Source organism: Myotis brandtii, unplaced genomic scaffold, assembly GCF_000412655.1.
Source record: "Myotis brandtii unplaced genomic scaffold, ASM41265v1 scaffold100, whole genome shotgun sequence".
Taxonomy (NCBI): domain Eukaryota; kingdom Metazoa; phylum Chordata; class Mammalia; order Chiroptera; family Vespertilionidae; genus Myotis; species Myotis brandtii.
Window position 1 is genome coordinate 341,890 of NW_005353326.1, and position 15,117 is coordinate 357,006.

A 15,117-nucleotide genomic window follows, 5' to 3' on the forward strand; every position below is an offset into this window, starting at 1 on the left:
TTGGCCAGCAGGGACAAAAGTCCTGGCTCCCCATTGGTCCTCCTGAGACCCCTCACTGCAGCCTGGTTTGGGGGAAGCCTGGGCTTCCCCAGTTTGTTGTGCGGTGCTTGGTGGAAATAGAGCAGTTATTGTCTGTCTGACTCTGCTGCCCTTTCCTGGTTCTGTGGCTGAGTGAATAGGTTCTGTTGGGTTTTATTTTTATCTGTGCCTGCTGGCATTTCTGAATTGCCAGCTCCTTCAGCTTCAAGTTTGATATTTGAGGCATAAGGAAAACCAGGGTCCTCAACACCATGCTGTTCCTCGGGACCCCAGGCCCCTAGGCTGTCAGGGTTTGAGCTGTCCTTAGTGGAAGGAACCAGGGAAAAGTACATCTGCCCCATCTCTGAGAAGGCAGCAGAATTTCCCCCATCCATTCTCCCATTTTGAAAAATTGGCAAGATTTAGAAAGTGAAAGTATGTTACATGTCCCCAATTACCTCAGAAGAAATGTTTTGATGCACTTTCTTCTGGATTTGGGTTTTGCTGTGGTCACTCTGTAGATCAGTGGTTCCCAAACTTATTTGGCCTACCGCCCCCTTTCCAGAAAAAATATTACTCAGCCCCTGGAAATTAATTTTTTTTAAATTTTAATAGCAGTTACTCATCGCCCCCAAATGCACCTGTGGCCATCACCGCCCCCCTGGATCGCTGCAGTGCCCACCGGGGGGCGGTAGCGCCCACTTTGGGAATCACTGCTGTAGATCATTGTGCCATATTTTTATGCTTCTCTCCAAATGTAAGCTTTTCCCCATATGACACAAAAGCTCCCTGGGTGTCCTACTAAGTGGCTGTGTTAGCATTGTCCGGGTGGCAACTGGAGGCCATTGGTCATTCACCTGTGCTGGCACTCCGGTTTGCTTCCATAGTTTGTGAACATCCTTGCCCACTGTTTTCGCAGACACCACCAAGGGTCAAAGGGAAACAAGACCCACATTTCTTTTGATAATATATGCTGCCAATTTTTTCTTGGAACTGCAGAGCCAGACACCTCCCAGTGCTGTCCCAGAGACCAGATTCCTCTCATATTTCATCAATGGTGGCAGTTAGCATCTTTTCCTCATTAAGGGACTGTCAGGGAGGGAAAAAACTCTTTTTCTCTACTTTCTTAGGTTCAGTGGCCGGGGCCCTGCAAACTGACAAGAGAGATTCACAGGAGAAAAAAGACTGATTTCATATGCCTATGGGGTGCCTGACAGAAATGAAATGAAAATCTCGAGACAGCAGTCAGAGCTTATATACCATTTTCATGGAGAAATGACAAGACAAAGGAAAAGGAATTTGAGCTTCAAGGGGCAGTAAGTTGTGGGCAGGTAAATATACGTGGACACTTATGGAAGATAAGGTTTATTTAGTAGTTTGTTATGCTGCCTTGGACTGATAAAAGTCTAAACTTCTGTCTGCTAATCCAGAGTCATTGTGCTCTTCCTGGGAGGAGGGGAAATGGTATTCCTGCATAAAGGGAAATTCAGACTTTGTTTCTCTGTTCACTTCAGCTCAAAACAGTCTTTTTCCAAGCTTGCTCATTTTGGGGTAGCATATTTGATCCCCTTTGAGACCAACATCAAATTATTTTCTACAAGCCCCTGGCTTCCATTCTGAGGGACTTGTCCCGGGGGACAGGCTTCCCCCAGGCTTGCCTCTTTCTTTTAAAAAAAAAATATATATATATATTTTATTGATTTTTTTACAGAGAGGAAGGGAGAGGGATAGAGAGTTAGAAACATCGATGAGAGAGAAACATCGATCAGCTGCCTCCTACACACCCCCCACCAGGGATGTGCCTACAACCAAGGTACATGCCCTTGACTGTAATCGAACTTGGGACCTTTCATTCCACAGGCCGACGCTCCATCCACTGAGCCACACCGGTTAGGGCAAGGCTTGCCTCTTTCTAGCATCAAAGCCAATTGGGGTCCTCTTCAAATGCAGCTTTTCAGGCTGCACCCCAGACCAACTGAGGCAGAATGTGTATTCTTTCCTGTATTTCATTGTTTTCTTTATTCACTGTTTTTTTATTTTTGAAATATACTATTTATTTATTTTAACTTTTTTTTGGAATTAATTTCAAACTTGGGGAGATTATAAGAATAGGACAGAGATTTCCAAATGCCCTTCACTTTAATTTCTGTATATTCATTTTCTCCCCTTCCCTGTCTGTTTTACCTCTTGCCTCTGAATACATTTTTTCCTGAATTTTTATAGACTTTGTGTCTCTCTATTCATATGGGAGCATATTTTCTAAAAGCTAGGATGGTTGCTTACCTAACAACAATACAGCAGGTTCTTGAATAAAGTTGTATCATTCAGTACCTTTTTTTTTTCTTTTTTTAAAAAATATATTTTTATTGATTTCAGAGTTAGGGGGAGAGAGAGAAAGAGAGAGAGAAAGGTCAATGATGAGAGAGAATCATTGATTGGCTGCCTCCTGCACACCCCACAGTGGGGATCGAGCCCACAACCCCGGGCATGTGCCCTGACTGGGAATCAAACCTTAACCTCCTGGGTCATATAGGTTAATGCTCAACCACTGAGCCACATCAGCCATTATAACGTTGATGTGGAGGGAGAATCGATTTCCATATGAAGTTGACCCGTTCTCCCCACATCTGCATGGTTTTTCTCTGGGGACTCCATTTTCCTTCCTTGTCCCAAAGATGTGCATGAGGGCAATTGGTGTGTCTACCTCATTGTAGTTTGAGTGTGGGTGGTGTAAGTACCCTGTGATGGAAGAACTAGAAGGCCATCCTGTCCAGTGTCAGTGGGTCCTGCCAGGGCCAATCTGCCAGAGAGGCTCCACTCTGGCCACCATGACCCTGAGTCAGCATGTGGGAAAGTCATGGTTCTTAATTATTCTTATTAATCTTTCTTAAATGTCTGTATAGCTCACATTTATTTCAGTGTTTGATATGAGAAGTATTTTGGGTCTTCATTTAGAAATTTGGTGATTTTTTTGTGACCAGAAATACGCCATAGGAACTTGGTCTAGTTTATGCCAATGCCCCTGATCAAATTGGTTTCCTTATACATCATTTTGCTTAAAGTCTCAGTTTCCAAGAACCTATCGTCAATGTTAAGTAGGGACTTACTAGTGTGTGTGTCACATTCTGGAAATTTAACATTTAAATAACATACACCAGGGTTGTGCGTCTCATTTCTTTATCCTGGCTCCAGTGTTTCCTCCTTGGGGTGTCCGTGTTTGTCATGGCATCATAATTCTGAAGAGTGAAGACTAGACCTTAGTAAGATTTAATTCCTATTGAGGTTCAAGTCACATGTTTTGGTGGGAATGCTGGGCTGAGTCATGTCCTTCCAGGAGTGGCATCGAAGTAGTGTGCCACATAGGGCTCCTGACAGCGCTGAGCACCAGGGCAGGGTTCCTAGGTAATTTTTAATATGACATTTATAAAATTTGAGTATAATCTATAGATTTTTTTTCTGTCTCTCTATAGCTTTATTATTCTTTTTGTTTTTAAAAAATTCTTTATTGAAAGTATTACTTGTGTCCCTTTTCCTTCCCCCTCATTGGCCACTTCTAACCCACCCCTGCCCCCCATCCCAGGCCTTCCCCACCCTATTGTCTGTATCCATGAGTTACGCATATATGCATACAGGTTCTTTGGTTGATCTCTTCCCCTCCACCTACCCTCCCCCAACATCCCTCTGAGATTCCTCATTCTGTTCCATGATTCTGCTTATCTGGATCTATTTTGTTTGTCAGTTTATTTTGTTCATTAGATTCCACATATGAGTGAGATCATGTGATACTTATCTTTCTCTGACTGGCTTATTTCACTTAGCATAATACTCTCCAGGTCCCTCCATGTGATACTCTTTCTCTGACTGGCTTATTTCACTTAGCATAATACTCTCCAGGCCCTCCATGCTGTCTCAAAGGGTAAGAGATCCTTCTTCTTTTTAAAATTTAATTTAATTTTTTTAAATATATATTTTATTGTTGATAGTATTACAAATATCTTCCATTCTCTCCGCCTTCTCCCCCCTCCTCCCAGGCCCTACCCACCCTTCCAGGTCTTCACCACCCTATGGCCCATGTCCATGGGCTATGCATAAAAGTATATAAGTTCTTTGGTTTTCCTTTTCTTGCCCACCCTCCACCCCCTGCAGAGATTGTTCTTTTTTACTGCTGCATAGTATTCCATGGTATAAATGTACCACATCTTTTTTATCCACTCATCTACTAATGGGCGCTTGGGCTGTTTCCAGTCTTAGCTATTGTAAATTGTGTTGCTATGAACATAGGGGTGCATACATTCTTTCTGATTGGTGTTTTGGGTTCCTTAGGATATATTCCTAGAAGTGGGATCCCGGGGTCAAAAGGCAGTTGCATATTTAATTTTTTGAGGAAACTCCATACTGTTTTCCATAATGGCTGCACCAGTCTGCATTCCCACCAGCAGTGCACTAGGGTTCCCTTTTCACCACATCCTCGCCAGCACTTGTTGTTTGTTGATTTGTTGATGATAGACATTCTGACAGGTGTGAGATGATACCTCATTGTCATTTTAATTTGCATCTCTCTGATGATCAGTGACTTTGAGCATTTTTCATATGTCTCTTGGCCTTCTGTATGTCCTCTTTCAAAAAGTGTCTATTTAGGTCAGTGATGGCAAACCTATGACACGCGTGTCAGAGGTGACACGCGAACTCATTTTTTTGGTTGATTTTTCTTTGTTAAATGGCATTTAAATATATAAAATAAATATCAAAAATATAAGTCTTTGTTTTACTATGGTTGCAAATATCAAAAAATTTCTATATGTGACACGGCACCAGAGTTAAGTTAGGGTTTTCCAAAATGCTGACAAATGGGACTATATCAACATAAGAAGCTTCTGCACAGCAAAAGAACCCATCAACAAAATAAAAAGGGAGCCCAGTATATGGGAGAACATAGCTAAGATCTGGAAACAGACCAAGTGCCCATTAGTAGATGAGTGGATAAAAAAGCTATGGTACATTTATACCATGGAATACTATGCAGCAGTAAAAAAGAACATTTTTCAAAATGCTGGCACGCCGAGCTCAAAAGGTTCGCCATCACTGATTTAGGTCCTTTGCCACATTTTTTTATTGGGTTGTTGTATGAGTTCCTTATATATTTTGGATATTAACCTTTTATCAGATGTATCATTGCCAAATATGTTCTCCCATATACTGGGCTCCCTTTTTATTTTGTTGATGGGTTCTTTTGCTGTGCAGAAGCTTCTTATGTTGATATAGTCCCATTTGTTTATTTTCTCCTTAGTTACCTTTGCCCTAAGAGATGTATCTGTAACCATATTCCTACAAGGAATGTCTGAGATTTTGCTGCCTTTGGTTTCTTCTAGGATTTTTATGGTTTCACAACTTACATTTAAGTGTTTTATCCATTTTGAGTTTATTATTGTGTATGGTGTAAGTTGCTGGTCTAGTTTCATTTTTTGCATGTATCTGTCCAATTTTCCGAACACATTTATTGAAGAGACTGTCTTGACTTCATGGTATGTTCTTGCCTCCTTTGTCAAATATTAATTGAGCATAATGGCTTGGGGTTATTTCTGGAGTCGCTGTTCTGTTCCATTGATCTATGTGCCTGTTCTTGTGCCAGTACTAGGCTGTTATGATTATGCTGACTTTGTAGTATAACTTCATATCTGGTATTGTGATTCTTTCCATTTCGTTCGTGTTTCTCAAGATTGCTGTGGCTATTCGGGGCCTATTTTGGTTCTATATAAATTTTTGGAGTATTTGTTGTAGATCTGTGAAATATGCTGTTGGTATTATAATAGGAATAGCATTGAATCTGTAGATTGCCTTTGGTAGTATGGACATTTTAATGATGTTACTTCTACCAACCCATGAACACGGTATATTCTTCAACTTTTTATATCTTCCTCTATCTATTTTTCCAACGTCCTGTAGTTTTCTGAGTACAAGTCTTTCACCTCCTTGGTTAAGTTTATCCCTAAGAATCTCAATTTTTTTTGCTGCAGTGGTAAATGGGATTGTTTGTTTAGTTTCTCTTTCTAAGAATTCATTTTTGGTATATTAAAAAAACATCAATTTTTGGGTGTTGATTTTGTATCCTGGTACATTGCCAAATTTATTTATTAAATCTAGAGAGGGGTTTTTGTGGAGCCTTTAGGGTTTTCTATGTATAATATCACATCATCTGCAAATAATTCTTCCTTTCCAACTTGGTTGCCTTTTATTTCTTCTTCTTGTCTGATCACTGTGGCTAAGACTTTTAGTACTATGTTGAATAAGAGTGGTGAAAGTGGACATCCCTGTCTTGTTCCTGTTTTTAGGGAATGGTTCTAGGTTTTGCCATTGAGTATGATGTTTGCTGTAGGCTTGTCATATATGTCCTTTATTATGTTGAGATATGCTTCCTCTGTTCCCACTTTGCTGAGAGTTTTTATCAAAAGTGGGTGTTGTATTTTTTTTGGATGCTTTTTCTGCGTCTATTGATATGATCATGTGATTTTTGTCTTTCAGTTTGTTTATGTGATGTTTATTATTTGTGGAAATTGTACCAGCCTTGCATCCCTGGAATAAATCCCATTTGGTTTTGGTGTATGATCTTTTTAATATATTGCTGGATCAGATTTGCTAATATTTTGTTGAGGATATTAGCATCTACGTTCATCAAGGATATTAGCCTGTAATTCTCTTTCTTTGTAGTGTCATTATCTGGTTTTGGAATTAGGATCATGCTGGCCCCATAAAAAGAACTTGGAAGTGTTCCTTCCTCTTGGATTTTTTGGAATAGTTTGGGAGGATAGGTGTTAGTTCTTCTTTGACTGTATGGTAAAACTTCCCCGTGAAGCCATCTGGACCAGGGATTTTCTTTGCTAGGAATTTTTTGATTACTGCTTCTATTTCATCAGTTGTTATTGGCCTATTCAGGTTTTCTGATTCTTCCTGATTCAGTTTCAGGAGATTATATTTTTCTAGGAATTTGTCTATTTCATCCACATTGTCCAGCTTGTACACATGTAGTTGTCCATAGTATTTTCTTACAATCCTTTGTATTTCTGTGGTGTCCGTTGTTCACTGTTTTCCTTTCTGATTTTATTTATTTGGGTCCTCTCTCTTTGTTTCTTGATGATCTGGCTGTTTATCAATATTGTTTATCCTTTCAAAGAACCTGCTCTTGCTTCCATTGATTTTTTGTATTGTTTTTTAATCTCTATGTCATTTATTTCTGCTCTAATCTTTATTATTTCCTTCCTTCTACTTACTCTGGGCTTTACTTGTTGTTCTCTTTCTAATTTTTTAAGTTGTAGGGTTAAATATTTTATTATTAATTTTTCTTGTTTTTTGAGGTAGGCCTGTAGTTCTATGAACTTCCCTCTCAGGACTGCTTTTGCTGAATCCTAGAGATGTTGTGTTGTTGTGTGTTCATTTTCATTGTTTCCAGGAAGTTTTTTATTTTTTTCCTGATCTCATTGGTATCTGTTTCATCCTATATAATAAAAGCCTAATATGCTAAGTGTCCGGTCGACCAGTGGGCTGTTCAACCAATCAAAGCATAATATGCTAATGATATTCTACGGCTGCTCAACCACTCGCTATCATGTGCACTGACCACCAGGGTGAGACGCTCGACTGGTAGGTTAGCTTGCTGCCAGGGCCCGGCCCATCAGGACTGAATGAGACAGGCCGGACATGCCCTGGAGCCCTTCCGCTGCCCCTCGCCGGCTGGCAAACCTCCCGCGTCCCTCCCCAGCCCCAATCATGCACTGGTGGAGTCCCTCAGCCTGGTCTGCACTCTCTCGTAATCCAGGACCCCTTGGGGGATGTCAGAGAGCGGGTTTTAGCCTGATGGCGCAGTCTAGGCCAAGGGACCCCATTGGTGCACGAATTCGTGCACCGGGCCTCTAGCCTATATAATAAAAGCCTAAGCGAGTGTTACGGCGGAACAACCAGTCGCTATGATGCGCACTGACCACCAGGGGGTAGACGCTCAACGCAGGAGCTGCCCCCTGGTGGTCAGTGCACTCCCACAGTGGGGGTGCCACTCAGCCAGAAGCCAGGCTTGTGGCTGGCAAGCGCAGCTGCCACAAGGTCAGGAGCCTCTCCCGACGCTGTGGCAGCAGGCACAGCAGGCCAGGATGAGCGCGAGCGGCGCCCGGCCCCGATTCGGGTTCCTCCCTGGCCGCCTGCCAGTTTAGGCAGTTGGACATCTCCCAAGGGGTCCCGGACTGCAAGAGGGCACAGGATGGGCTGAGGGACTGCCCCCCAACCCCCCAGTGCACGGATTTTGTGCACTGGGCCTCTAGTTGTTTAATATCATGCTATTAAGCCTTCATGTGTTTTAATGTTTTGGGGTGTTTTTACTGTAATTGATTTCTCATTTCATTCCACTGTGTTCTGAAAAAAATGTTTGGTATGATTTCAGTCTTCTTGAACTTATAGAGACTTGTTTTGTGTCCTAAAATGTGTTCTATATTTGTGAATGACCCATGTGCACTTGAGAAGAATGTATATTCAGCATCTTTGGGGTGAAATGTTCTATAAATGTCAGTTAAATCCATGTGATCCAGTGTGTCCTTTAGTGTCACTGTTTCCTTGTTAATTTTTTTGTCTGAAAGATTTAGCCAGTGAAGTCAGTGGTGTGTTAAAATCCCCTACTATGGCTATATTGCTGTCAGTCTCTCCTTTAAAGTCCTCCAGAAGTTTTTCTTTAATATATTTAAGTGCTCCTATATTGGGTGTATATATGTTTACCAGAGTTATATCCTCTTGCTGGATCAATCCCTTTAGTATTATGTAGAGCCTTTTGTTTCTCTTGTGATGGCCTTATTTCGAAGTCTATTTTGTCAGATATTATGGGTATTGCTACCCCAGCTTTTTTTTTTTTTTCATTTTTATTTGTATGGAAAAAATTTTTCCATCCCTTCACTCTCATCCTGTGTGAGACTTGTTCTGAGGTGGGTCTCTTATATAGAGATCATATAGTTGGGTCATGTTTTTAATCTATTCAGCTACCCTATGTCTTTTGATTGCAGCATTTATTCCATTTACAGTTTAGATTATTATTGTTAGGTACTTATTTATTGCTATTTTAATTCTTTATGCCTACATTTCTCTCTCTATTTCTTGTCATTACAGCAGTCTCTCTAGCATTGCTTGTAGTGCTGTTTTGGTGGTGATAAATTCTTTCAACCTTTTTTTGTCTGGGAAGCTCTTTATTTCACCATCTATTTTGAATGATAGCCTTGCTGGATATAATAATTTTGGTTTCAGATCCTTGCTCTTCCCCCTTGATATTTAATTGTTTATCTCCACTCACTGAAAAGATTTTCCTTTCCCCTGTTGAATTCCTTGGCACCCTTGTCAAAAATCAGTTGTCCACATATGTCTGAACATTTGGGCTCAACCTCAGTTGGGCTTTGTTTTGATCCTTTATGTCATTATTACTGTAATGTTAGTGGTATAGTAAGTTTTGCAATTGGGTACTGTGCGTCCTCCAGTTTTCAAAATTCTTTTGGCTGCTTCTAAGTGCTTTGCACGTCTATATAAATTTTAGATCTTCCTGAAGTTTTTGCTTGGGATTGCACTGAACCTATAGGGTGTTGTGGGCCAAATTGACATCTTGTTAAATCCTTCATTTCTTTTTGTTCAAGTGGGGCACATATTTTGTACACATTTTCCTTAAGAATTCCATGGTTTTTGCCCTGGCTTGTTTTTGCTCAGTAGATAGAGCGTTGGCCTATGGACTAAAGGGTCCCCAGTTCAATTCTGGTCAAGAGCACATGCCCAGGTTGCGGGTTCAATCCCCAGTAGGGGGCGTTTAAATAAAAATATATTTAAACAGCAACAAAAAAGAACTCCATGGTTTTTTTTATGCTACTGTAAATGGTCTGTTTTTTGTGGGGTTTTTTTTTATTATAATATATTTTATTGATTTCAGATAAGAAGGGAGAGATAGAAACATCAATGATGAGAGAGAATCATTGATGAGCTGCCTCCTGCATGCCACATACTGAGGATCAAGCCCACAACCCCAGCATGTGCCCTGACCGGGAATCGAACCATGACCTCCTGGTTCATAACTTGACACTCAACCACTGAGTAATGCCAGCCAGGCTCACTATACCAATTTGTTAAACATTTTGTTGAAGTTTGTTCTATACCTCTAATGTTACTGATTAGTTATACCACTGTTAAGTAATTATAACACATTTAGAATTTTTAATATAAAAGTTCATTCCCACCAAGGAGCCAGAACCATAGACCTTTGACAGCCCCAGTACTGGCTGGTGCCTCCCCTTGAGGAACCATGTGGCGGTGTGTCACTTCAGTGAAGACGTGTTTCCCCGTGGTCTAGTAACTCTCCTACTTAGAAACACTTACACATGGGTTGGGAGACAGAAAAGAGAGTTCACTGAACTGTTGCTTGTAATAGCAAAGTATAGCCGGTCCCAACTTAGAATGGCTCAACTTTAGTATGGTAGGAGAGTGATAGACATATAATAAAAATGGTGTTTAGGATTTTGAAATTAGGTGTTTTCATGGGCTGGCCAAATGCAGAAGGATGCCCTCTCATGGTGCTGGGAAGGGCAGTGAGCGCAGGCCCTGTCAGCCAAGTGATCACACTGTGATATTACACGCATTTTCGACTTAGGATATTTTCAGTTTACAATGAGATTATCAGGATGCAACCGCATCTTGGCTGAGGAGCATCTGTCCTGGGAAAAACCTAAACATTGATAAAAGAATGGGTGAAATCACTGCACTCTGAAACTCTACACATTAGTTTAAGTCAATGAACTAGACCAGTGGTCAGCAAACTCATTAGTCAACAGAGCCAAATATCAACAGTACAACGATTGAAATTTCTTTTGAGAGCCAAATTTTTTAAACTTAAACTATATAGGTAGGTACATTGTTATTAACTTAATTAGGGTACTCCTAAGCTGGCCTTTGCTAAAAACGTCCTCAATCTGATTGAGGTACGTTCGCTGAGGTCGACCCCTTCCAACTCTCCCATCCACACTCGTCTTGTATACTTGTTTCGTCTATCTCCTTTCGTTCATCCTCTCTATATGTCCAAACCATCTCAACATACCTTTCTCAATCCTCGACAGTACATCTTCTTTCACTCCACAACGTTCCCTAAAATTAACTTAATAAACTTTACTTAAAGTTTTAAGTCAACTTCGCACTGTACGTGCGCACCCGCATGTGATATTTTGTGGAAGAGCCACACTCAAGGGGCCAAAGAGCCGCATGTGGCTCGCGAGCCACGGTTTGCCGACCACTGAACTAGACCAACATGTATGCACATGAATAAGTCTTAAACAGAATGGGAATGTGAGTCAGGTTCAACATTTAAAACCATACAAAACAGTGCTGTGACATCATTTCAAGTTATATTGAGATGCAGTTAGAGTTTAAAAGGCATGCACTAATATTTACATCAAACCCAGATGGTAACCTCCCTCTGGGGAGGTCTGCAGGTGGCACTGGGGGCAGGAAAAGGTCAGAGTTCAACCCAGTGCAGTCTGTGACCTACACACCACACCTTTCAAGGAAAACCTGAAGCAAAGACTGCAGCCTGTCTACATTGTTTGTATCTTAGAGGTGGGTGCATGGGTATTTTGTTTCAACATTTAATGAAACTTAAATGTTCCATGTTTAGGATAAATCTTCAGACACCAGAAAAAGGCATAAAGAAAAAACCTTGATTCTACCAAACATTATCTTCTACATTCTTTTGCACACACTTTTGCATTCATCCTCATGATTTCTTTAGGAAAATGTCCTGGAAATGGAATTAATGAGTCACAGGGTGTACTTCTGTTACTTTCTCCCCAGTTGTCCAGAAATTTCTCCAAGGACCCATGGGAATATTACACTTAATCTCATCTTTTTCCTGATGGGCTTGGGCAAAACAAAACAAGTGTTTGTAAGCCCATGACTATTGTCATCCTATATAATAAAAGCGTAATCTAAGTGTCCGACCATTCATCCGACCGTTCCACCAGTTGCTATGATGCGCACTGACCACCAGGGGGCAGACACTTCAACCGGTAGGTTAGCTTGCTGCTGGGGTCCAGCTGATCGGGACTGGGTGAGACGGGCCAGACATACCCTGGAGCCCTCCTGCAGCCCCTCCCCGGCCGGCAGCCCCGATTGCCCCCAATCGCCGGCCAGGCCAAGGGACCCCACTTGTGCACGAATTCGTGCACCAGGCCTCTAGTGTAAACATAAGACTGTTGAATTTCACTTGTATACCTGATGATTGACATTTAAAGACACGTTTAACAAGATTTCTAGGGCCCATTAGAAAGCTTTGACCCAGCAATTTCCAATCTTGACTTCTTGTCGTGGTCACCTTTGGAAGTCTTCATAATTCTTTACCTTGATAAAGTAATACTATTCCATAGTTCAAAAGATACTAAATGTTATTATTGAACCCATGTTAAATTTTTCTGATGTTATAGAGCAGTTTCTAGACCATGGCTTTATTGACATTTTGGTTGACAGTTCTTTGTCACATGGAGCTGTCCTGGGCACTGTGGGGTGTTGAGCAGCGTCCCTGGCCTCCATCCCTGTGATGTCTGTAGTACCCATCCCAGTAGTGACAGTGTCTCCAGGCATTGCCACATATCCGCTGGGTGCAGAGTCACAGTGCCATAGAAATTGTGCTGATGTGGAAGAATAACCTTTTTCTTAGAAGATTCATGCAGGCACTTATTGGGGTAACGTATCATGATGCCTTAAGTCCCCAGTGACCCAGGGGATGAGGGAACATGCCCACCCATCATATATGAGAGACAGGGGAAATGTGACAGATAGGCAAGATGTTAACTTAGTAAATCTAGTTGAAGGACTCTGGGCCCTTTATGCTCATTGTTCCACTCTCTGCTGTCTCTGGGTTAATGTGAAAACAACTGTGTACGTAGGGGAGGAAGAGTCCAAAGGATATTCGTTGAAAACTGTCCTTTCCCAGCCTGTTCCCCCCACACACACCTGATCCTAGCCCCAGAGCAACCATCCAGGTAACTGGTGATCATCTAGAGCAGCGGTTCTCAACCTGTGGGTCGCGACCCCTTTGGGGGTCGAATGACCCTTTCACAGGGGTCGCCTAAGACCATGGGAAAACACATATATAATTACATATTGTTTTTGTCATTAATCACTATGCTTTAATTATGTTCAATTTGTAACAATGAAATTGGGGGTCACCACAACATGAGGAACTATATTAAAGGGTCTCGGTATTAGGAAGGTTGAGAACCACTGATCTAGAGCCACAATTTTTAGCCTTTCTCATCTCATGGAACACATTTTTTGTCGATCTGACAAAAAAATAGGTATAATTTTGCTTCATTCACACCAGCCAATATCTAGTGAATGTACATGCAGGCAGTTCCTGCAACCATATATACACGTACAGTGTGACATACTTAGTGGAGATATGCTGTGTGTTTGCTCTTCTGGGATTAGACAGTATGAACAGAAATGTCAGCTAGACCAGGAGTTCTCCATGTTCTCCCATGTTCTTTCAAATAATCAAGGTTCCGGATTATTTCAAACAAAGTGAATAATTTTTTAGTGACATTTATTGTTACCAATTTATTGTCATATTAATATTTATAGGAAGTTTGAGACCCAAATAACTTCATGCTTCAATGGGCAAATATCTATTTCCATTTTGTAAAGGACTTCTTTATTTTTATGGCCTTCTCATATAATATGAATATGTCACCATTTTTAAAATTAAAATTAATTTGCCCTAGCTGGTTTGGCTCAATGGATAGAGCATTGGCCTGTGGACTGAAGGGTCCCAGATTCGGTTCTGGTCAAGGGCAAATGCCCAGGTTGTGGGCTCGATCCCCAGTAGGTGGCATGCAGGAGGTAGCTGATTGATGATTCTCTCTCATCATTGATGTTTCTACCTCTCTCTCAATCCACAGTAGGTGGAATGCAGGAGGTAGCTGATCGATGATTCTCATCATTGATGTTTCTACCTCTCTCTCCCTCTTCCTTCCTCTCTGAAATAAATAAAAATATATTTTAAGCTCTCCGCCCTGGGTTGCCACAGTCTCTGCTGCTTTTGGGCTCAGTAGCCTGAAGAAAAAAAGAAAAAATTAAAAACAAAAAACAAAAAAAACCTCGAAAACGCTTTAAAATCTGGAAAAGGAAAAAAAAGAGAGAAAGAAAAAGTGAATCCTCTTCGAACCTACAGGGAAGTCACTTTTGCACGCTTCTGGCCTGCCTGCCGCCTCCACTGCACCTGGGCGTCGGTGGTGAGCCGCGTGTGTCCACGCCCCAGCCTCGTGGCAGCCCCACACTGTCCTCCCTAAGCACCACGTGTCTGCGCTGCCCATGGCAGCCCGCGTGAAGGCAGCTGCGCGCTCGGCCCCCCAGGCTTGCAAACTGACAAATATTTTGCATTCCTCTTCTGCAGCTGTAATCTTATAGTGTCAGCAGCCCAGGGCCTATATTTAAAGAGAAACACGTATCCCAGAGGCTGCGTGGGCACCGTTTGGCTGGCCCTTTAAGAATTTTTGTAATTTGGAGGAAAGTCCCCATTTTAATACATTTATTTTGGAAATTTGGAGCTGAAAATTACAAGCTCCCAGGGAGAGCCATATTGTTTTTGAGAGCCTTTTGTCTGCAGTCCTGTAGTCTCGAGTGAGCCACCCCAAACTTCTGGGTCCCTCCTGCTCTGCCACCTGTGAGCCGGTTGCGCGCTGCTTGGGGAAGAACCCCTTTTATTCTTTGTGGGCCCTGTAAGAAGTCCTGGCAGGGCTTGGGGTCCTGGGGGCTGGGGAGATGAATGCTGCCACCAGCAGCTACCCCATGGCCTCCCTGTATGTGGGTAACTTGCACAGGGATGTCACTGAGGCCATGCTGTATGAAAAGTTCAGCCCATGTGATCTCACTCATTTATGGATAATAAAGAACATTACAAACTGTTGAACAAAAATAGACAGGCAAAGAAGCATCGAACAGACTGTCGAGCTACAGCGGGGGGGTAGGGGAGGGCTGGTGGGCTGGGGGTAAGAGATCAACCAAAGGACTTGTATGCATGCATATAAGCACAACCAACAGACGCAA

General features: G+C 41.9%; 1 protein-coding gene and 1 pseudogene across 3 annotated transcripts in view; both read left to right on the forward strand.

Moving 5' to 3' along the window:
* LOC102263543 (zinc finger protein 496) overlaps positions 1-15,117 on the forward strand; it is a 73,876-nt gene that overhangs the window by 40,977 nt on the left and 17,782 nt on the right. The window lies entirely within an intron of this gene.
* Positions 14,043-15,117, forward strand: part of LOC102263244 — a 3,479-nt pseudogene continuing 2,404 nt past the window's right edge.